This window comes from Polypterus senegalus, chromosome 17 (genome assembly GCF_016835505.1).
Source record: "Polypterus senegalus isolate Bchr_013 chromosome 17, ASM1683550v1, whole genome shotgun sequence".
NCBI lineage: Eukaryota > Metazoa > Chordata > Cladistia > Polypteriformes > Polypteridae > Polypterus > Polypterus senegalus.
Window position 1 is genome coordinate 22,549,628 of NC_053170.1, and position 25,522 is coordinate 22,575,149.

The 25,522-nt window shown below is 43.3% G+C and overlaps 1 protein-coding gene across 1 annotated transcript in view; it reads left to right on the forward strand.

Annotated features, from left to right (window-relative positions):
- The first annotated feature begins 468 nt into the window (after positions 1–468).
- htr1d (5-hydroxytryptamine (serotonin) receptor 1D, G protein-coupled) overlaps positions 469–25,522 on the forward strand; it is a 101,769-nt gene continuing 76,715 nt past the window's right edge. Inside the window, exon 1 of the mRNA XM_039740139.1 lies at positions 469–1,567. The gene's annotated coding sequence lies outside the window, so the exon portion shown is untranslated. The remainder of the gene's footprint in view (positions 1,568–25,522) is intronic.

Below are 25,522 nucleotides of genomic sequence, written 5' to 3' on the forward strand. Positions count from 1 at the left end.
AGATAGATAGATAGATAGATATAAAGGCACTATATAATAAATAGATAGATAGATAGATAGATAGATATGAAAGGCACTATATAATAGATAGATAGATATATAGATAGATAGATAGATCTGAAAGGCACTATATGATAGATAGATAGATAGATAGATAGATAGATAGATAGATAGATAGATAGATAGATAGATAGATAGATCTGAAAGGCACTATATAATAGATAGATAGATAGATAGATAGATAGATAGATAGATAGATAGATAGATAGATAGATAGATAGATAGATAGATAGATAGATAACCCTAAACGGACTCTGTTTTGATCCACTTTGAAGAGCGGGTCTCTGCGGCGAGCGCCTATTCTGCAGAGAAGCGTCTTTATTTGCGGAACCGCCCCGCATCACTGAGGAGGGTCGCCCGACTCTCGGACTTGTTATTTCCTTCACGGCAGGCTGGGATGCAGCCGCTTAGCGCGGACTTATTTTACATCGGCGCCTTCGAAGACTCCTCACGCTATTGTGAATCTGAGGCTGTTAAAAGTTGTGTAGATGAAAGTTCTTTTCGCCCAAGAAAAAGAGAGACGCCCTTCACGTATCCTGCCTGCTAAACGTGTTCACTACGTGAGAACTCGATGACTTATTTCATATCTAAGAGATCAGATGATAAGACAAGATTGCAGTCCCAGTTCCTCATCGTTGCTGCGCATATCTGGCGCTTTATTTCTATCTCCAAGACCGTTAAACACTGGAGAAGCGGTCCGTTTTCGTTAGCCATTTGAAGGCTTGTAAGAAACGATCTACTAAAACAGGCTACCCTTTTTACAACTATTATTTCCCACTAGCTGAACTTCGGGATGTGATTGCGCATTGTGTATCACCAGTATTTACTACCTTTTTTGTTCTTGCATGGACAAATAACTTGTCGGGGTCTCGAATCTCCCACCTTTCCTCTCAATTGCTTTCCTCTTTCTCATATGCTCGCTAACCTGACTTTTCCACATTAGCCTGGACAGATCGCCTGACATTCGTCTTTGACCAGCATTGCTTCTAAATCGTACAGGACGACCCTGAATAATTCTTTCCAGACACTCCGGAGTTTTGCTTCATCAGCTATACGCTCTCTAGTTACTCTTCTCATACGAGACCTGGAAGATCGTGGGCGCCAAACGAAAGAAGGAGTGACGGCGCTGGAATACGGGAGCACAGAGCAGCGCGCGGGCAGCTTGTCCACCAACAACATTTAACAAGCCAGACATGTATTCGAAAGCGCGGCTCGGGAGTTTGCGGCCAGGGACTGGACGTCTGCTGTACGCATTTATGTTTCGTGATGTGCTGCTGTTGCTGCACAGTCGGGCTGCTTGTCTCGAGAGAGATGTGTGGTGAAGCTTCCCGCCGATGGTTCACTGGGTGCCGGAGGAGACCGTCTTCTTTATTGTAATGCACTGCCGCCGAAGACAGGAGCTGTGCTACACACCGGGGCAAGATGCGCTAATTCTGAGTCCAATCTTAAATCGGAGTGCCATCTCTCACAACTGTTTAAGGTCCTGGAGGAAGCGGTTTTTACAAGGGTATGTATGCCTCGCTTTTTGTATTTTTATTTGGAAATATACGCGCTCGGTTCTATTGGATATCCAAGGGGACCCCACTAATTGCTTTCAGTGATTTGTTCACTGCTTATCGGCTTTGCTTCTTCGACCACCGCGACGTAGGTTTTAAGTGCTTATTTTCTATTTCGTTCAATATTTGAGTAGGATCCAATTTGCATGCTGTACTTGGACTTCAAGAACATCGCACCGTAACACTTACCGCTATATGAAATAGTTGGAGTCTCGTCTCTTTAGTCTTACTCTGCTTGTTACTTTTAATTGCATATCATTTGACTCGCACTTGTCAGTTTGCGCCATCGAGGCAAATTGGATCACCGAGAGCGCTTTCGGACAGACGAGTTCAGGGAGCTTAGATTTGCTTCGAATTGTCATTTGCGGCTTATTCTGAATAAAGTCCTCCTCGTCCTTACATTCAAGAAAAGAGATCGGATTAATCGAGACACGATCAATCCCATCAAAGGAGGATTGAGAAACACTTGGGGAATTCATTCAAATAGTGCTTGACTGGTGCCGAAATATCCCTCTTTTTTTGCGTAATCATGTTATACAGTTAATCGCAAAGTTTTGCAAGGTTAAAAACTTTACCGGCATTTGCCGATCAGTATTTCTGTGAAGCGTCTTCCAAGAAAATGTAAATGTTTGCAAGTCTGGAGTACAATTGATTTATTCTTTTCTGTTTCATTAGCGGGTGAGCGCCACTGTCTTATCAGGTCACAGTCTTGGGTTCAAGGAACGGCCCGGCACAATCTGGGCGGCATTTCTACGTTTTCCCTGAGCTAGCGTCTCCACTTTTCTGACCACGTCCCCACGAGTTATTTTAGGTCGGACCGGGACACTAGTCAACTCTTCGCATGTCACACTGTCACTCACACGGTGACAATGTATTGTCACTAACAGCACTTTTTTCAAATGTGCTTATAGGAAAAGGGGACTAACATGAACGCGCCCGGAACATTCAAACCTTGCTTTGCGGTGGACTGGAGCCTCTGGTTGCCGTGTTGTGTCCGAATTTACCAGGACAGGCTCAAGTGCACCTATTGGACTTGTAGGGCTTCCAAAATTAATAAACATTGCGTTACGTAAATTAATAGTCAATATAATTTAAATCGCTTTACATGAACATTCCAGCACAATGTACAGGCAAACAAACAAGCTGATCTTCAGAAGAAAATAAAAAAGCCACTACTGGCAGTAAAGAAAATAAACGGAACACATAACCTGGTCGATAGCGGAAAGATTCCCATGTTTTTTAGACAAATCGGTAAATGGATAGATAGATAGATTTGAACAGCGCTATACGATTAATAGGTCGTTTACATTTATAGATTAATAGATTTGAGCGCACTCTATGGTTCATTTATGTAAGTTTTTAAACGGATCTGACTTCAGCAGAGTGAACATTGGAAATATCGTTTGATACAAATACGTGCACAGAAGTAGCGGCCGACTCCGTGCTTTTATCTAAATGGATGGACAGACAATCTAAAGTAAAAAGTGCAAACGATGCACAATATAAGCCTCCCTAATACGTCTGCATAAATAACCTGCAATTTTAGATCTGCTGAGGCGGACTGGCGCCCCATACGGAACGGCTTTGTTGTTTGTGCCCCATCGGCTAAGTCCGTGAAATGCTTTAGGCGGGTTTGAACGAATCATGAGTTCTGTTACAGGATTCCTCGAGAAATAAAAGGGCAAAACACACACACACATACACAAGAGAAAGAAAAAAACAAACAAAAAGACACGGGGAGAGCCTGCAAATAGCACATAGAAAGGGGCCAGGGCAGGATTCGAGCAAAGGACCCTGTAGCGCTGTCTTATATGGCATCCTACGGATGAAACGGAAATGCCGAGGTGCTGACTTTCCGTGGTCATTAAAGATTAGGGGTCGTCTTTCGAAAAGAGTGGGGTGTACCCCGATGCACCTGGCTACACTGCCCACCACTGGCCATTAATCATCCCCTGTCTGTAACTGGCAGGCCATCTCCCTCACCCGATCCTCACCTAATAGCTATGAATGCACTGGCAAGAATGGCTGCCGTCGCATCATCCAAGTGAATGCCGCACATTACGTCAGGCACTTTCAGTAAGTTAGAATAGCAGTATATAAATTATTATTATTATTATTATTATTATTATTATTATTATTACTATGATGATGAGTCAGAAATGGCACTTTACTGGGTTGTGTGGTGCACCACTGTTTGACAAAGAACTCTGATGGCTTCTTTGCATATATGAGATTGATTCTTTAGGCTTTGAAGTGTCCTATCTCTCTTACAAATCCCGGTTCTTTAATGGTACTTTATGGTTCTTTACTGGTTTGTGTGGTTCCTCATAGAGCCATTGCTTTTCCAAGCATCATTTTATTCTGGAATGGATTTTTTGCATATGAACTTGGATCTGTGTGCTTAGAAAAAGTTCCCCTTATGGAGAAAAAAAATCAGAAATCTTTAATGTATGGTGGAATACCTAGCAGGATACTAACAGATTAAGAAAACTTGGACTTAGCCTGTGGTACTGTGTCATTGTGAGTCTATTTAAAAGTATAAGCCATTGTTATTTCATAAATCTGTAACTATCTAGCCATGGTCATGGAGCCTGTTATAGATCTAAATACTTGTGGATGGGTCTTTTGGGAACCTAAAATTGTTCCCCTATGGTATCACTCTGGAGAACTGCTCTGGCATCTTTATTTTTAAGAGCATAGTATGTGGATGGAACAGAAACCTTTAGTGTACAGAAGGCTACTTAGCAGGATACGAACACACCAAGGAAACCTGAACTTGCGCGTAGCCTTAGAGTAGATTACATAAACATTATTACTCAGAAAGAGGTAATTCAGAAAGTGTTATTACATGTAGCAAGAGTCCTTGTAAAATCAGGAACCCATTGTCATGTCATGTCATGTCATTTTCTGGCCCACTCAATCTTGAGCAAGTGTCATGGGGGGTATGGAGGCTATCCCAGCTAGCATATGGCAAAAGGCAGGAAATAGCCCCCTGGGCAGGAGGCCAGTCCATTGCAAGGGGAACACACACATGTGCCCAGAGACATATACACAGACCTATTTACAATTGTCAGTTCATCTAACCTGCATGCCATTGGATAGCAGAGGACACTGGAGCACCCAGAGGAAACCCACACAGACATAGGGAGAACAGGCAAACTCCTCACAGACGGACCCGGGATGTGAGCTCTGGGCTCCTTGCTGCAAGGCAGCAGCACTATCACTGCGCCACCATGCTGCCCTTCTATTAAATAATGCCTTTCATTATCTATCTATCTATCTATCTATCTATCTATCTATCTATCTATCTATCTATCTATCTATCTATCTATCTATCTATCTATCTATCTATTATATAGTGCCTTTCATATCTATGTATCCTTCTATCTATCATATACTGCCTTTCATTATCTATCTATCTATCTATCTATCTATCTATCTATCTATCTATCTATCTATCTATCTATCTATCTATCTATCTATCTATCATATAATGCCTTTCATTATCTATCTATCTTTCTTCTTTACAGATCCTCTCATGCTCTGTTTGGTGTTGTCTTGGGTGGTCCATTGGTGGACAGCTGATGTGTGGTCTCTCCAGAGATGTTAAATTGGGGTGAGCCACTCAATGACATTCCCAGAGTTGTCCCTAAGGCACTGTTGAGTTGTCTCTGGTTTGTTCTGTTGAAGGTGAACCTTCTGCCCAGATTGAGGTCCAGAGTGTTCTGGAGCTGGTTTTCTTTAAGGATATCTCTGTATTTTTCAAACTGCACATGTAGAGTCATTTGTACCCAAGTGGCCGGAGGTCACAGCTCAAACTTAAATGCAGACACGGGAAGAGCAGGCAAACTCCACACAGGGAGGACCAGGCACCCAAACCCTGGTCTTCTAACTGCAAGATATTGGTGCTATCCCCTGGTCCTTCACACGTCTCTTGTCAGCTATTCATGGCTATTTATGGATACTTGTTAAAGATCTAAAATGTTCTTTCTGGAACTTTGGTGGCAGAATATATTTTTAAGAGTATACAATCAACCTCTAAATTAAAACAGATGTACATTTTTACAAACTAATGAATACTGCCATGTCCGGAATTAAAATTATGTTTCTTTTTTTTAATCAAATTCTTCATCCACTGGCATGTTTTTGGAGCTGTCTTATTAGTGTCATAATGTTCCTGGAATCTACTACAGCAGGAGTAAGACACGAGTCAACTCATCTCAGTGTCACTCACACGATGACAATTTCTCGTCTCTGGCTGCAGTTCTTTCAAACATGCAAGAGAAAATGGGAATATGTGGAGACAATCAGTGTGAGTGCCAGGAGAACATGCAGCCTGTTCATTCTGAGATGGTGGTCCCAGCTCTGACTACACTGGCAGTGTGATGCCCACAGCCATACCCATTACAAACACTTACAGATGCATAAAGCTCCCTCAGAAAGTCTTCACTTTTTTCACCTTTTGTTATGCATCAGCCTTGTGCTAAAATCAATTCAAAATTAATTTTTCCCTTATCAAGCAGTACTCAACACCACAAAATGATAAAATGAAAGCAGGATTTTAGAAATCTAAAAAAAACATTTTAATATAAAAAATGGAAATCTTCCATTGACACAGATATTCAGAGTTCAGTCGCAGCTCCTTCTGCAGTCGTTCCAGCCAGGAGTCTCCTCGGCTTTGACATGTCGAGCTTCACACACTTGGATTTGGGGATTTTCTGCCATTCTTCTGTACAGATCCTCTCAAGTTCTGGCTGGGGGACCACTGTGGACAGCTGATGTGTGGTCTCTCCAGAGATGTTCAACTGGGTTTAAGTATGGCCTTTGGGGGAGCCACTCAACAACATTCCCAGAGTTGTCCCTAAGCCACCATTGAGTTGCGTTTGCATTGTTCTGTTGGAAGGTGAACCTTCAGCCCAGTGTGAGGTCCAGTGTGTTCTGGAGCAGGTTGTCATTAAGGGTTATCTCTGTACTTTTTAAAACACATCTAGAGACAACTGAACTCAGGGGCCTGGAGGTCACAGCTCATACTCAAAGTCACCACAATGCCCAAAGCGATATCCATTATACATTATTGTGGCCTGCAGAGGGCACTCCTGCCACCCAGACCTGACACAGACAGATGCAGGACACAAGTTCAGCACACACCTTTTATTTTTTTTTTAATTTTTCCTCATGGGAAACGCCTTCCCCTGTCTGTTTCCCACCTGTACAGCACAGTTACAGCACAAGCACAAAATACTCTTCTGTTCTTTCCTTTCTTTTCCATCTCTCTCTCTCTCTCTCTCTCTCTCTCTCTCATTCAGTCTACCACCACTCCTCCTGGCAAGCTTTGTCCTCCAACTCCTGACTCTGGCTCTTTCACAGGGCACCCAGTGATCTACTGACAGCAGCACTTCTGCCACATGAAAGGGCTCAGCTGTTCCTGCAGCACCCCCTGGGGGCATCCATGGAACTCAACAGGGCTGCTCCAAGGTCTTTGGGAGTCCAAGGCACTGACCGCTGCAAACCGGAGGGGTTGCCATCTAGAATTCCGGGGGAGGTATATGCTCTCTGCCCTGGTCCTTCCATGATATAGGCCTTAGCTGTATGCCACTATATATATACATACGTATATATACATTATATATATATATATACAGTGGGTACGGAAAGTATTCAGATCAATTTTTCACTCTTTGTTATATTGCAGCCATTTGCTAAAATCATTTAAATTAATTTTTTTTCCTCATTAATGTACCCCATATTGAAAGACAAAAAAAAATAGTTTTTGAAATTGTTGCTGATTTATTAAAAAAGAAAAACTGAAATATCACCTGGTCCTAAGTATTCAGACCCTTTGCTCAGTATTTAGTAGAAGCACCCTTTTGAGCTCATACAGCCAGGAGTCTTCTTGGGAAAGAGGCAACAAGTTTTTCACACCTGGATTTGGGGATCCTCTGCCATTCCTCCTTGCAGATCCTCCCAGTTCTGTCAGGTTGGATGGTAAACGTTGGTGGACAGCCATTTTTAGGTCTCTCCAGAGATGCTCCATTGGGTTTAAGTCAGGGCTCTGGCTGGGCCATTCAAGAACAGTCACAGAGTTGTTGTGAAGCCACTCCTTCGTTATTTTAGCTGTGTGCTTAGGGTCATTGTCTTGTTGGAAGGTAAACCTTCGGCCCAGTCTGAGGTCCTTAGCACTCTGGAGAAGCTTTTTGTCCAGGATATCCCTGTACTTGGCCGCATTAATTTTTCCCTCGATTGCGACCAGTCGTCCTGTCCCTGCAGCTGAAAAAACACCCCCATAGCATGATGCTGCCACCACCATGCTTCACTGTGGGGACTGTATTGGACAAGTGATGAGCAGTGCCTGGTTGTCTCCACACATACCGCTTAGAATTAAGGCCAAAAGTTCTATCTTAGTCTCATCAGACCAGAGAATCTTATTTCTCACCATCTCAGAGTCCTTTAGGTGTCTTTTAGCAAACTCCATGCGGGCTGTCATGTGTCTTGCACTGAGGAGAGGCTTCCGACAGGCCACTCTGCCATAAAGCCCTGACTGGTGGAGGGCTGCAGTGATGGTTGACTTTCTACAACTTTCTCGCATCTCCTGACTGCATCTCTGGAGCTCAGCCAAAGTGATCTTTGGGTTCTTCTTTACCTCTCTCACCAAGGCTCTTCTCCCCCGGTAGCTCAGCTTGGCCAGACGGCCAGCTCTAGGAAGGGTTCTGGTCGTCCCAAACGTCTTCCATTTAAGGATTATGGAGGCCACTGTGCTCCTGGGAACCTTAAGTGCAGCAGAAATTTTTTTGTTACCTTGGCCAGATCTGTGCCTTGCCACAATTCTGTCTCTGAGCTCTTCAGGCAGTTCCTTTGACCTCATGATTCTCATTTGCTCTGGCATGCATTGTGAGCTGTAAGGTCTTATATAGACAGGTGTGTGGCTTTCCTAATCAAGTCCAATTGGTATAATCAAACACAGCTGGACTCAAATGAAGGTGATCTCAAGGATAATCAGAAGAAATGGAAAGCACCGGAGTTAAATATATGAGTGTCACAGCAAAGGGTCTGAATACTTAGGACCATGTGATATTTCAGTTTTTCTTTTTTAATAAATCAGCAACAATTTCAAAAATTCTTTTTTTTTGTCTGTCAATATGGAGTGCTGTGTGTACATTAATGAGGGAAAAAATAATTAAAATGATTTTAGCAAATGGCTGCAATGTAACAAAGAGTGAAAAATTGAAGGGGGTCTGAATACTTTCCGTACCCACTGTATCTAGATATATAAACATATACTAACAATATAACAACATGTACTAGGGGGTTCCCCCCGCTTGCTTTGCTCGCCAGCCACTTCACGTCTCTGCCACTCGCGTTGTGAAGAGGGGGGCTGAACGCACCCCAAGGAGACGCGGTCGCTCCTCCAAAACCCCTCTTAAATGGTGATACAATGGGAAACAAATTGTTTTTTTTGTTTACCTCCTCTTTGCTCGATCAACTGCTGCTGCTGCTGCTGCAATTGCCATGTGATCAGCATCTCACGCGGCGCTTTGAACATTTCAAAGCCTTTACAGCAGCTGTCCTACTCTTTGTCTTTTATTTCCAGCCCCCGGGCCTGGTTAAATCTCTTGGCACAAAGTCCCATCTCTTGAGATTGAGTTTTTGATATTTTTTTAGTTTATAATTTATAAAGCAGAACAAGAATCTGAAAATGTAACAACATCACATTAAAGTTAGATAAATTCTGAAAAGAATGATACCAAACATATATATGTAGGTTTTAAAATAAGCCTGATTTAAAGCATGACAAAAAAAGTCACATAAAAACGTCACCATTGCACCTTTAGGCTTAGGATTTTATAATATATATATACTAGCAAAATACCCACGGTTTGCAACAGCGAAGTACTGCCTTAAAATTTTTATTAAGAAGAAAATTAAACCTTTTTATACTAAGGGAAAATATACCAATAATTATTTGTTAAGGATCTCTTTGTATACCACATTGTGAGTTCGGCCCTCCGGTTGTAATATGACCAAGCTGTGCGCTGAGCTTACTCTTGAGCATGTAACGTACAGTTGGCCATGTGAACAGTAATCTTGTTTCAAATCTCACAGCTTGGATTGCTGCTGTCGTAATCGGATTGAGTTTCATGGTTTGTTTCAATTATGACAGTATTTGTAGGACTTGTGTTGAAGTAACATTCGGCATCTGTCAGGCGTTGTAAGTATACAACCAGTTTCATCGATAACTTCACATCCAGCTTTTGAGAGTTTAAACATTCATAAACATCAAAGTGTTCACTACTGAAATCGTCACCTGTCAATCTAAGATGTTTAAGAGGCATTGGCGGTTGTCACAAGGTGTAAAATATTTGGCCATTTCGGTACACTTGAAAGCGACAACCGAGCAATTCAGCGGTAGCCATCAACTCACATGCAGAACCATAGGTGAAGGGCTTAAGCATTTCACTCTTCTAGTGCTCCTGTGTAGTATAATTATCTCCTGTACCGTCATCAGTCCACACCTTGAACCTGTCCCAGTCATTCAATACATAAGACACAATGTTTCTCCAGATATCAAGAGCGATAGACATGTTAATGCGGGTACGGTTGGAATGATAAAGAAAATGGGTACCTGAACAATATAAAGTAAGTCTAAAATACCTACACAATAACTATAATCGTAATAAATGAACAATAAAACAGCGGAGAAGCCGTGGATTAAATATAAAGGCTGCAGTTATCAGCAGGGAGACGTGAATCCTGTGGCGAAGCAAGGAAGGGAATGTAGAGACTGGAGCGACGGACCGCCTTATATAGGCAGGCAGCCAACACCGTGGGAGGCGTTGGGATGGGGGACCCACCGCCATCTCACACGGTGACCAAGCTGCAGGCTATGGACGTATATATGTACGTAAGTAGGATTCAGTTAGCGTTGGGAACCTGCGTACCACATTTCTTGAAGATGGGCCAATAAGTAACAAAGACCATTGAAAAGTTCAATGTGGCGGCCGACAGTGGCCTCATACCACCGAAATAAGTACGTACATCGGTTTCGGTTAGCGCTGGGAAGCCGCCTACCAAATTTCGTGAAGATGGGGCCATAAATAAGAAAGTTCAACATGGCGGACGTTGTCGACCGTTATGACCGTTACGTGTAGAATTTCGAAATGAAACCTGCTTAACTTTTGTATATAAGCTGTAAGGAATGAGTCTGCCAAATTTCAGCCTTCTACCTACACGGGAAGTTAGAAAATTAGTGATGAGTGAGTGAGTGAGTCAGTCAGACATTGAGGGCTTTGCCTTTTAGTAGTATAGAAGATATATATATATATATATTGTGGTGAGTGGCTGGGGGTGGTACCCAGCCGGGATTCCCAGGAGGACCGGAGGAGGGCTTACATCTCCTCCAGACCATGACAGGGCGACCGCCCTGGTGGCTTTGGGTAACACGGGAACGGAGCTTAGAAGCTCAACTCAAATAGGGGCCTGTGGTCACCACCAGGGGGCGCCCCTATGCCTGTGGAGCCCTGGCCCTCAGTACTTCCGTCACTCCAGGGACACCCGGAGTCCTTCCCAGTGCGCAGTCGGTACTTCCGCCACACCAGGTAGGGCCGGAGGAAGCTTATCAGGAGGCACCTGGAGAACGTCTGGGTGGGGATAAAAGGGGGCGCCTCCCTCCATTCAATGGCTGGAGTCGGGTGGAAAAAGGACAGCACTAGGGAGAAGAGTGGAGGCGGACCAGAGGAGAAAGGCATTGATTGTGAGGCCTGGGCTTTGGGGTGATTGGTGTTGCGGCACTGGGGTGTGTGCTGTCACTTGTAAATAGTTGTAAATAAATGTGTGCAGTGCTTTAAAATCATGTCTATCTGTCTGTGTCCGGGCTGCTTCCCACTATATATATACACACATACAGGGTGTCCATAAAGTCCGTGTGCAATTTAAAATAATTGTAACTTTGTAAGTATATGTGATAGAAAGAATTTGTAAAAAGGATTACAAAGCTCGACTCCCCCCCAATATATATAAAGGATGAGTCAAAATTATGTAAAGGTTCTGCTTTGTATATACTGTGGCGGGCGGCTGGGGGTGGTACCCAGCCGGGACGCCCAGGAGGACCCGAGGAGGGCTGGCGCCTCTTCCAGACCACGAGGGGGCGACCACCCTGGTTGTGTTGGGGGCCACAGGTAGAGGGCTTGGAAGCCCAACCCTGTAGGGGCCCATGGCCACCACCAGGGGGCGCCCCGGTGCCTGAAGAGCCCTGGACCTCAGCACTTCCGCCACACCAGGAAGTGCCGGGGGGAAGAAGACTGGGGACAGACGGGTGTGCAGCCAGCACTTCCGCCACACAGAGGCCTGTCCGCGGAGGAGTGCCTGGGAAGCAGCTAGAGCCCATCCGGGCTGGTATATAAGAGGGCCCCTTCCTTTATTCGGGAGCAAGAGTTGGGTGGAAGAGGACGGAGCTGAGAGAGAGGAGTGGAGGCGGCCAGAAGGAAGGCACTTTGGGGGATTGGTGCTGGAGGCACTGAGTTGTGCACTAGACTATTTGTAAATATTTTATATAATAAATATGAGTGTGTTGGGTGCTAAACCATTGTCCATCTGTCTGTGTCTGGGTCACGTTCCACAATACTTGTATAGAATTTTTGTAGAAAATTTATGTGCCACATATGGTACATGTGTTGCACATGATGGTGAACAGGTTGATACATTCCAGTAATCCATCTTGCACGTATGAAATATGCTTTGTGAATAAATTGTTTCCGCCATTCAAATGTTAAAATAATTTTGACTCCCCCATATATATATATATAATGGATATTATCCATTCAAATTTCCCATCTGACAATTTATTGACCTTCAGGCTGCGAATGTCTGATCCTCGCTGGGACACTAAGGCTGCACTCCATGAATGAAGGTGAACGTGTTCAGGATTGAATGAGAAAGAAGCAACCAGGCATTGCGTGGATTTATGGTGCCTGTCCCACTGACTGTCAGGTTACATATCAGTATGCTCGGCGCATTTCAGCAGAGAGTAAAATTAGAATTCATCATTAATCGATTAATCAATATGTGTTGGCATTCTTGTTTGCTATGATAAAATCATTTTTGAAGCTGTTTCAGAAACACCGATCTAAACTGATGCTGTATTTTCAGAAGTGAGGTCATATAAAAACACTCGGCTTATACAAGCGCAGAGGTTGAAAGTATTTGCTTTCCGTGACATCTCCTTCTTAAGTGCGCAGAACGGGTGCTTCAGTCGATCGAACGCCTCCACCAGCGCACTGCATCATAATGCCTCACCCCGCTGACCTCTGTGTGATGCGATAAGCCTACATGCTGTTTGTGCGGCAAAGCATATGGAGGTGGAATGAGCTGCAGAAGGAGCTATAGTGTATCACGACTGGGAAAGGGGCAAGACTGGTTGAAAAATACTTGCACCTCATGGAGGTTCAAATCCTGTGCCCTGCTGTTGTCAGTCTGGAATCTGCATGTTATCCATGTGTCTGTCTGTTGGATGAGATGATTGGCGTTGTGAGCCATTGTGAGTGTGAATGTGTGCAGGAGTGGGCTGTGTGCTGGACTGGCTCCTTGTTCAGCAGGGCCATTTCAACAGCATTATAGGCCCCTGGGTAAAGCAGTGCACTCTGGGCCCCCTACCTACACAACCTCTCAGCAAGTAACACCATACGTTGTTTAGCATGGGACCCCCAGGCAACTACCCAGAATGCCTATGCGTTAAGATGGCCCTGTTGTCCAGGAATGTTTCCTGCCTTGTCCACACTGCTGCTAGGACTGTTTTGGCCTCCCATGACAGTGAATTGGATTACATTATGCTATTCATGTCTGCTAGAGGTTTGCATGTTTTTTTAGTCATTATAATTATTTTCAGTCAGCTTATCCATGCTGAGATGGTAAGACTAGGCCACCCTATCCTTATCTCCTACCAGGCTAGTTCAATTATCCCACCCCATGAGGTAGTAGCATCCAACCTACAGTCTCAAACCACCTCAAGCCAAAATCAAATCAAAATTTATTTCATCCATCCTCTTCCGCTTATCCGGGGTTGGGTCGCGGGGGTAACAGCTTAAGCAGAGAGGCCCAGACTTCCCTCTCCCCGGTCACTTCTTCTAGCTCTTCAGGGAGAATCCCAAGGCGTTCCCAGGCCAGCCGGGAGACATAGTCCCTCCAGCGTGTCCTGGGTCTTCCCCGTGGCCTCCTCCCGGTTGGACGTGCCCGGAACACCTCACCAGGGAGGCGTCCAGGAGGCATCCTGATCAGATGCCCGAGCCACCTCATCTGACTCCTCTCGATGCGGAGGAGCAGTGACTCTACTCTGAGTCTCTCCCAGATGACTGAGCTTCTCACCCTATCTTTAAGGGAAAGCCCAGACACCCTACGGAGGAAACTCATTTCAGCCGCATGTTTTCGCGATCTCATTCTTTTGGTCACCACCCATAGCTCATGACCATAGGTGAGGTTAGGAACGTAGATCGACTAGTAAATTGAGAGCTTTGCCTTACGGCTCAGCTCTTTTTTCACCACGACAGACCGATGCAGAGCCCGCATCACTGCGGATGCCGCACCAATCCGCCTGTTGATCTCACGTTCCATTCTTCTCTAACTCGTGAACAAGACCGCAAGATACTTGGACTCCGCCACTTGGGGCAGGATCTCTCCCCCAACCCTGAAAGGGCACTCCACCCTTTTCCGGGTGAGGACCATGGTTTGGGATTTGGAGGTGCTGATTCTCATCTCAGCCGCTTCACACTCAGCTGCGAACCTCTCCAGAGAGAACTGAAGATCACGGCCTTATGAAGCAAACAGGACAACATCATCTGCCAAAAGCAGTGACCCAATCCTGAGTCCACCAAACCGGACCCCTTCAACACCCTGGCTGCGCCTAGAAATTCTGTCTATAAAAGTTATGAACAGAATCGGTGACAAAGGGCAGCTCTCACTGGAAACAGGTTCAACTTATTCAAAATTTATTTATAAAGCACAATTTGCTATACAATAAAATGAAAAAAATATCAATAGTAAATCAATAAACAAATGTAAAACAAACAAAATTACATAAATACTAAACCAAATAAGTTAAAGGAGCCAAATAACACACAAACAATTAACAGAAAAACAGTGAATATGAAAAATTAATAAACTGATCCCAGAGTTACTCATATATAGTGTAAGAAAACAAAGGGAACAAGATAAAGGTTTGGGGGGATCCGCCCTGTATATTGTCAGGTTTGCTGCAAGGCAAAATAATGGTGGGTTAGAAACGAGAGTAATCTCTTCGAATCGAGCCATATAACAGACTGGAGACCAGGAGGATCATCGGGTTTATATAGTGAAGAGGGAGGAAGAGGTGGGTTGTCAAGGGGAAGTAACGTCATCCCAGGGGTGGTCTTAAGTCTTGACTTAAACATTTTGATTGATGTTACTGACTTCATTTCAATTGGCAAAGCATTCCATAACTTTGGTGCTAGAACTACAAAGGCACGATCACCACTAGTCTTCATCTTAGACTTTGGCATGACCAACAATTGCCGTTGAGAGGAACATAGGGAGCGGACTGGTGTATGCGGGACCAGCAACTTGGCCAGATAGGATGGGGCAGCACCATTCAGTGACTTAAAAACCAAAAGTCAAATTTTAAACTGAATCTTAAAGTCAACTGAGGGCCAATGAAGCGAGGCCAGAATTGGGGTAATGGACACAACTTTCTGAGAGCCAGTAAGAAGACGAGCAGCAGCATTTTGAACCACCTGCAGCCAAGAAAGGTGAGATTTAAAGATTCCAGAATAAAGTGAATTGCAATAGTCGAGGTGCGATATAATAAAAACATGACATACCTTCTTCAAATCTGAAGGGTTTGACTCTAACAGGCAGTCTAAGCTGTAAAGAGCAGCTCTTGACAATAGATGCGATCTGTTTATTAAAATAAAGATTGGAATCAAGGATAACTCCAAGATTTTTTACGTGGGGTTTGCAAAACCCAGCTAATGACCCGAGCTGATCCCTGACAGCCCCATTAGAAGCCATTGGTCCAAATAGGATAACTTCAGTCTTACTCTGATTGAGATTCAAAACATGTATGGGCATCCAATGTCTGACCTCATCATAACATTTATGTAGGACTCCTTAGTCCTAGGTACATAAATCTGGGTATCGACAGCGTAAAAATTAATGAAATACCATATTTGTGAAATACGGACCAGAGGGTTTAGAAAAATACAAAGAAAATGACAAAGGACCCAGAATAAACCCCTGTGGAACACCATATTTCAAATGAGCAGTAGAGGAAAATACAGACTGAAAAAGACCTATTAGTGAAATAAGATTTGAGCCAATCTAGTGTACCCTCTCGGATCCTAGCCACTTATCCAGCCTTGACAACAATATGTTGTGATCGATCGAAGTGTGTCTCCTCTTGTTCCAGAGGAGCAGAAGTTCTACTCCAGAGTCTTCCCCAATGGCCATGCTCCTTACCCAGAGACCGGTGCAGGACCCTCATTTGGTCGTTATTACTCACAATCTTATTTGTCCAGTAACTACCCTAAGCTTGTGGCCAGAGGTGAGGATGGAGATGTAGACTGATTGGTAAATTGACATTAGACCTGGCTCAAACTCCCCCTCCAGTGTCCTCTGGAGTCTTCATGAAGCTGTACTGATGGGTCTGATGATCGCCTTTTACCCTTACTCATGAATAAGACTTCAAGGTCCTTGAACTCCTCCACTTGGGGCAGCTTACTCATATGTAGAGAACAAGCCCCTGTCAGTTGGCAGACCATTCGAATGAAGCCCCAAGGTCACGGAATAATGAAGCTATGAGGACAACATCATCCACAAATAGCAGGAGACCCACGCTAGGAACCACCTCTGGGATTGGGGTCCCTGGCAAGTGCCTGATGACCCACAGAGATGGGATAACCTAAAAAATGCAGCATGCAGCATCCATGTGGGCCCGTGGCATGCAAGGCAAATGATAAGGACAGGGTTTAATGGCAATCTGGTGACATGGAAGAGTGGGATGGATCCAGGGATACAAGATCTTAACACTGGATTTTGAGAGCCTTAGGAAAATAACCTGTAAAATACTAGCGTAACAAAATTTTCAGACTTTACTAATCCAGTTCAGGGTCACTGGAGGGACACTTTTTCTTCCATTGGAATTGGAACCCTGGGGATGCCAGTTGAGCGCAGAGCCATTTCATGCACACATCCAGGGGTTAGTTAGCCTAACACCCTTGCTCCTTCTTGAGAGGAGGACAGGCTACTATCAACCAGTCAAGCCCAACTACTGAATCTGTGTTTGGTTTAAACTCCCATCCAAAATATCTTCACTTACTCTGAAGCAACGATCTCTGAACTCACTGACTGGCAATCATATAGTTACCCTTCTGTTTTAATGATAGCAGCTTGACCCTCATAAGCATATTCTAGACCACCCATTTGTGGTACAAATCATCCTATTATCTACCCATCCATTAATTTTAATGGGCAGGGTGGACCTACTGTACATCAGCAATACGGAGCATAAGACCTGCAGAATGGGGTGCCAGTCCATTGCAGGGCACACTCACGCTCGCCCCAAAACACAGTTATGTCATTCCAGTTTAGATTCACCAATAAAATGAAACACCAGCCTTTGGGATGTCGGAGATCGGCAGCAGGAGCTATGCAGACCCTTTCAGTTCATGACGATGCCACACAGACGGTACCCAGGCTGAGATTCAGACCGGGCCAGGTACTGTATGAGTGAGTTTTTTTCAGCCATATGCCATATAATGCAGCATTCCCAATATGCCTAAGAGGGGCTGATCCTGGTGTGTGCCCTCTAGGTGACATGAATGAGAAAGACAAAATCAGAAACTGGATTGATGGTGGAAAGATCTGCCTCAAAACACCTGTGATTACCCAAAATTCATTCATACGTCAAGACTGAAAGCAAAGAGTGTATTATCAACGTAATTATCTTCAGATCGCTTAGCGTCACAACAGAACTTGAAGGCAAAACTCTAATCCTCTAGTGCAATGCTTATCTTTATTCTTCTAAAGCTCAACTCCCTGCCCACTCACGTCAAGTGATGTTGGCTTGTTCTCCTCACGTCCGTCTGGCGTTCTCTCACGTTTCAAAGAAGGCTCACTTATACCTGTGAATGAGTCAGCGTGGAAGTGTGATGGAGTATGCATTGTGAAGGGCTGCCATCTTGTCCTGGGATGGTTCCTACCTCTCTTCCAGGGCTTCCAGGAACGGCTCCAGCTCAGCACAACACAGTAATTATATAAAGTGTATGCCAATAATGGATATATTGAGCAATTATTATAAAAGTAAAGTTGAATAAATCGGACTCTGCAGCCGCATGAGTAAAAAATTTGCCATGATCATTTTATTTTGGCGAACAATTCAGGTAAATTACCATTTTCAATAAGTGCAAGTGTGTCAAAAGTTGCAAGAGACATTAGTAATGTGTGTACTGTAATACTTGTACACAAAATTTAATTTACGTAAAGCAAGAACGTTCTCAAATATTTATGTATTACCATTTGAACGTCAAACAGAAAATTGCGATTATCTCAAAAACCGGTCGTTTTTTGAAAAAATGCAAAGTGACAAAAATGCTTAGAATGTGGTGCTTTACCATAATATGATGTGAAGTTGTTACATTTTTAATATTTATGGGGAAACGTTTCAGGTAAAGTACCACTTCTGATTAGTATATTATATTAGAATAGCTCAAAAGTTGATAGAAATGTACTTTTTGTTCCTAATACTTGTATGACCGAAGTGAAAGTGTACTCAAGTTATCGTGTTTACATACACAAGCACACACAGACGCACACACAGACACAGAGACATATTTCCAAAAATGGTATTTTCAGACTCAGGGAGGCCTAAAACATCGAGATTCATCAAAATCTCGAAATCAAATTTTTGGACGATTACAATTCTTTCCCTACAAAAAAGTAAAATATGGGTTGTGAAGGACAGCCTGGAGGTGAGGTGCACTGCAACATTTTTTTCCCTGCCATCCGGGAGTTAGCATGGACCATTGCCTGGATGGGAGGGCAATGAATCATCCAGAAGTTTTTAGAACTTTAGAACAACCTAGATGAGAAGAGGCCATTCAGCACAACAAAGCTCGCCAGTCCTATCCACTTAATTCTTCCAAAATAACATCAAGTTGAGTTTAGATGGTCCCTAAAGTCCTCCTGTAAACCACACTACTTGGTCACTTATTCCATATGTATGTGGGTCTCTACATGAAGAAAAACTTTCTAATGTTTGAGTGAAATTTACCCTCAACAAGTTTCCAACTGTGTCCCCATGCTCTTGATGAACTTATTTTAAAGTCACCGTCTCGATCCACTGGACTGATTCCCTTCCTAATTTTAAAAACTTCAGTCAGGTATCCTCTTCATCTTCTTTTGCTCAAACTGTAAAGGCTCATCTCTTTTAATCTTTCATCATAACTCATCCTCTGTAGCCCTAGAATCAGCCCAGTTGTTCTTCCCTGGACCTTCTCTATGCACTGCTATGTCTTTTTTGTAGCCAGGAGACCAAACGTGCTCACCATACTCCAGATGAGGCCTTACCAGTGAACTATAATGCCTGAGCATAACCTCCTTGGACTTGTACTGCACACATCAAGGTGCTATATAACCTCACATTCTGTTAGCTTTCTTAATGGCTTCTGAACACTGTCTGGAAGTCGATAGCTTAGAGTCCACTACGACTCCTAAATCCTTCTCATAAGGTGTACTCTCGATTTTCCAACCGCCCATTGTGTGATCAAACGTAACATTTTTACTTCCTACGTGTAACACTTTACATTTACTGACATTAAAAGTCGGCAAGGACCACTGCCTTAAAGGGATGTCATGAAATTGTTCAGAAGTTGGTCCGGACCATTGCCAGGATGGGATACCAAAAGGACATCTGCAGACTGGAGGAGGCCATGCTCCAGACTGGACATTAAAGACTGTTAAAGGAGATCATGAGGTCAGGCTTTAGTCCTCTGGGCCTGCTCGCTGCTGTACTTGGGACACAGTTATAGTTGTTTGTCCTTTAAAGAGGGCAGTGGCACATTTCTGAAGGACTTAACTTTAACCAGAAAGTACTTCCTGACTGGCCGGCCAGTACCCCCAGAGGTCCACCTGGGCCCCTCTTTAAAAAAGAGCTCCAGTTCCTTGGCCAGGTGAGCTTGGGGTAGAGAGAGAAGAACAGGCAACATCTCACCTGGGTTGGAGGAGGAAGACGAAACGACCAGAGGTCTGTAGTGAGGTGTAGAGTTAGGAATCTTCTTTTGTGTTCAGTTAGGTCCATAGGGGGAATTGTTTTGTTGTTTTTGCTTATATATTTACCTTTTGTATATTCCTTTCATTTTATCCCACCTGAAACGCTCACCTTATTCTATTAAACTCCTATTACTGTATCTTTGAACGTTGGTGTGTCTGAGCATCATCCTGGGTTTGGGAGTCGCCCCCTGCAGGTCACAGTGTTATGACGGCATGTGTGACACACCTCGGGTAAAGCAGAATATCCAGATCATACAAACATGTTTATTTATCTCCATTTACTTGCTTTCTTTTGTATGATACTCACTTGTTGAAATTGAAATTCTTGTTGATTATAATGTTATTGGTTAAAAGAGATTGATAGTAAAATAGCACATATTACTAATTGCAGACTTGGCATTCTCAGACATCCCATAATTATACGCTAGGAAATAAAAAGTCAAAAAACAATATTGCTTGTTATGCTAATGGCTCTAATGCATGTCAGAGACCGAGCAGGGCCCCTTTAGGCTTGTATTAACTCATCCCACCCACCACGCTGAGGTCATGGGAGCCTCATGACATGACGATGCCACTAATTGCTGCCAGTGGAAAGGTAATAGAGTGGGTTAGTCATCTTATTTAACATGAACTTAAAAAAGAAGGTGAAATGACAGGAAAATTAAGGAGGACAGTGGCACGGTGGTTAGTGATGCTGCCTTATAACTCCTGCTGTCCTGGAGTTGAATCCCACGCCTGTTGCTCTTTTATTAATTATACCTTGCTGTGTGAGTAGCACAATGGCTAATGCTTCAGAGCCTTGGGTTTGGATGCCAGTGTGGAGATGGGACATTCTAACTCTGTGTCCAGGTCAGTTTTTCTCCAGGCACTCGGGTTTTCTCAAAAATTTTCTATGTACTAATAATCACTGGCTCTAAACTGGCCACAATGTAAGTGGGTCTAAGGCTGCTAGGACATGCTCTGGACCCTCATAGATCTGACATGAAATAAACTGATCTGAAAATTTAATGGTATATCATGTTATGTAATAACTAAGGGTATACATTGTGATCACCAGGGGGAACCACAAATATGAACACAGCCCGGAGTTAAAAATTCAATTTCTTATTAGAATTCCATACAACGATACACTCCTCTCTTCTTCTTTCTATTCTCTGCTACTCCTCCCAGACAAGTGTTACCTGTCTTCTCTCCGAGCTTTGCCTCACCTGGATAAGCCAGTGTATTACCTTTTATTGAAGACATGGGGAGGACTTCTGGTGCCAGGGCATTGCCCACAGGAAGCACTTCTGGGTCATATGGAAGTCCCATAAAGTTGGGTGTTTAACTCCCTGCAGGATGGACCTCGACAGGGCTGCCCCACTAGAGTACAGTTCCCAGCATTCCCTGTGGCTGTCCGGATAGGTAATGAAGCCCAGGGTTGCTGCCATCTAGCAGGTTGGAGGAGCATACAGCCTTGATATGGAGCCCCTCACAATCTCTTCCTTGTACTTAAGGGAATGGGGCCAATCCCATGTTGTCCCATGTGTGTTGTGCATTAAAACATATTAACTCATCCCTACAACTGTGTTGCTCATCAAGCAATGCTTTTACAAAATATCTAAAAATAAGCTCGGTGCTATGGCTTAGAGGCTAAAGGGATGGACTGTTGTCACCTTTGTCTCAATCTGTAATCACCACTCCCTCAATGATGTGCCCAAGCACACATGGCAAAACTAGCAATAATGGTGGGGGAAACAGCAGAGTTTAATTTTGAGAATTAAGGGAAATTGCCTATAATATTCATACTACCTACGAATTTGCAATTGTGTTTTCTAGATATGTTTAGTCTTTCATGTTCTATGTAGTAAACAACATCCATCCCCTTCATACGTCCTCGACCTTAGCCACCGATGATTCGTGGTATTAACACTGGCTGCTGCGCCACCCGGTCACACTCTCTCAGCATTTCAATAACAAATAGCTGAATGAAAGCTAAACTGACATTTTATTTAGAGGCTTCTACTACCGGGCTGCACACAGCACACTCTTTTCTGCTTGGCTGTTTGATGGAGCCCTGTGAAGAGCCGCCATACAGGTATGTGTTCCTCCCGCCTTACACTCAGGGCTGCTGGGATAATAATAATAATGCAGACAGGTTTACTTCCATAAAATCAGCATTGCATTAGGCTTTTCATCACTTTTAAAGTAATCAGATGACGTAACGCATGTTTACTTTCTTACCTTGAACACGCCTCTCAAACTTGACACTGTGAATTTGACAATTTCATTTTCAAGACACCCTCTTTCAAGCTGGAGAAGGAATAATAAGATCACTTTAACATTTGCCTCAGGAAATTTATCTTGTGGACGCCCGTACCTGTGGTCGTGGAAAGCTAACACATATGCGCAATAACAACAACAACAATATTTAGTTTTCATACAAATGATGTAGCTCAAAGTGTTTTACAAAATGAAGAGAAAAAAAAGACAAAATATAACAATAAACTTAGGGAACACTAATTAACATAGAATAAAAGTAAGGTCCGATGGCCAGGGAGGACAGATAAAAAAAAAAAAAAACTCCAAACGACTGGAGAAAAAAAACAAACAAAATCTGCAGGGGTTCCAAGGCCTCTAGGCATTCTACCCAAAATAAATGACCTCAATCAGTCCTCATGGCTTTCAGGCTCCACCTGGAAGAACTTGATGATGATGGTCATGTGGACCTCTGACCTTCAATCCATCAGTGGAGGGACATCACGGTGCTTTGATCAGCTGGTGGTGGCGCAGATCACACCGCAGAAAACTGGAAAAAGAACAGCAGAGAAAGTAGGGGTTAGTATGGATTTCTGAGCCACCATGAATGATTTTGATGATTAAATACTGTGGCACTAGGGGTCGCTGTTGCCCCGTGTAACCCACAGTCAACACGTCCAGACACCAGGTAAAAGTATTAGAAATAATTTCATTTCTTCTATACTGTGCACAAAGCACCTCCACCTCCACAATACAAAATAATAAATCAATAATACACAATAATCAATAATAATTCCTCCTCTCCACCCAGCAGCTCTGTCACACTTCGCCCCAACTCTGGCTCTGCTTGGTGGGTTTCCCCCAATCCTTTATATAGTCCATGACCCGGAAGCACTCCCATCCTTCAGTCCACGTGATCCAATAGCACTTCCAGGTCAGGTGAAGATTTATATTTTCCGTCAGCCCAGAAGTACTTCTGTCCTACCATCCCCATGACTTGGGAGTATATAATAGAAACAATCTATGTGTTTCCCTGCAGCGTTCCCTGGCAGCCCCCACGGTATCCAGCAGGGCTGTGAAGACGAACTCCATTGTCCACGATGCCCTGCGGGAATTCGGGGCACCTCATTGTTGCAGGGAGGACTCCTGGTGGTGTGGATGTATTGACCAGGATAAGCTGCCAGCCATCTCTCACAATGCATATACAAAATATCAGGGTTAGACTAAAATGAAGCTATGAGAAAACCATGTTAAAATAATGAGTTTTTATCAGTTTTTTAAAGTGCTCCACTATATTAGCCTGGAAAAATTCTATCAGTAAGCTATTCCAGATTTTAGGTGCATAACAGCAGACTGTCGCCTCACCACTTCTTTTAAGTTTAGCACTTTGAATTATAAGCTGAACACTCATTTGTAGATCTAAGGTTACGATTTGGAGTTTAAGGTGAAAGGCGTTCTGAGATATAGGATAGAGTGAGATTATTGAAGGCTTTGTAAACCATTAGCGGTATTTTAAAGTCAATTCTAAATGGCACAGGTAACCAGTATAGTGACATCAAAGCTGGAGAGATGTGCTCGGATTTTCATTTCTCAGTTAAGATTCTAGCAGCTGCATTCTGCACGCGTTGCAGTCGATTGATGTCTTTGGGTGGGCCTGAGAGGAGTGCGTTACATTAATCTAGTTGACTGAAAACAAAAGTGTGAACTAATTTCTCTGCATATTGCAAAGTTATAAGAGTTCTAATTTTTGCTATATTTCTTAAATGAAAAAATGCTGTCCTAGAAATCCGATTAATATGTGATTTAAAATTCAGGTCAGAGTCAATAATTTCCCTCTGTCTTGACTTTTAAGCCTAATGAATCAAGTTTATTTCTAATACCTTCATTATGTTCATTTTTGCCAGTCACTAAGATTTCTGTTTTCTCCTCATTTAGTTTGAGAAAATTACTACCCATCCATTCTGAAAAACAAGTAAGACATTTTGTCAGTGAACCAAGAGAGTCGGGGTCATCAGGCGCTATTGATAAATACAGCAACAGGCATTCGATGACCACAAATTCCTCAACTGTAACCCAATTTGGACAGCCAAATAATCAAGTTAGTCACAGAGAAATGTACATGTGTTAATCAGATTTCTCACAGACAAGTAACTCAGCTTCTCTAAGCGAAATAACGGTTTACATGACATTTTAGAAACCGTGTTTCTGTGAATAATCGGGTGACTGAAGCGAACGTAAACGCTCTCACAATATTCCTGGAGTCATGCATGCGTGACTGTAGACGTATTGACCTGTAGAGTCACAGCACCATATGTCACCACAGGTCTACGCCAACAGGTTCAAGGCGGAAGTGACATCACCGCATGTCTAGATCAGCAGTTTGGTAATAAGCTTTTATAGGTTGTCACAAATCAAATTGATTGACACGCCAACCACATCAAACCCTAACCTTAATAAAATTAACCGTTAACATTAACTAACCCCTAACCTTAACCATTTATCCTACACACTAACCAGACTAACCTTTAACCTTAACATCTGTCTTATTAACTTCCGGCGTAGACCTGTGGTGACGTATAGTGCTCTGGCTCTGCAGCTGGATATTTTTGGACACATCTGGCCACGTCAGTCAGCAGATGTCAGCAGTAACCATAAGGTGAGGGTTGCTGGGAGCTTGCTAAGGTTTTGTGGACAAGTGTTTCCGTTTTAAATTTAAACTGAATAGGTCCAGCTGCGTCAACTATCTGGACAATTTTTGTTACTTTTGTAGTAAATATACCAGGCTTGTTCGCCACAAGAACCTGACAAAGAGAGTGAGAATTGCTAACATTATTTTAGATGTCAAATTGCAGATTAGCTCATGTTAGCTGCACTGCATGTTATTCTGGGTTTATGTAGTGATTACAACATTAGAACAATCCGGATGAGAAGAGGCCATTCAGCCCAAAGGTCGCCAGTCCAATTCACTTAATTCTTCTAAAATAACATCAAGTTGAGTTTTGAAGAACCCTAAAGTCCTGCTGTCTGGCATGCTACTTAGTCTCTTATTCCATGTGTCTGTGGCTCTGTTTGTGAAGAAAAACTGCCTAATGTTTGTATGAAATTTATCCTTAAAAAGTCTCAAACTCTTTGGTGGGCTGGCACCCTGTTTGGGGTTTGTTTCCTGCCTTGCGCCCTGTGTTGGCTGGGATTGGCACCAGCAGACCCCCGTGACCATGTAGTTAGAATATAGCGGGTTGAATAATGGATGGATGGAAGTCTCAAACTGTGTACTCTTGTTTTTGATGAACTCATTTTACAGTAACCATCTTGATACACTGGACTAATTACTGTCATAATTTGAAGCACTCCAATCACCTTTTAACTTTTCTTTTGCTTAA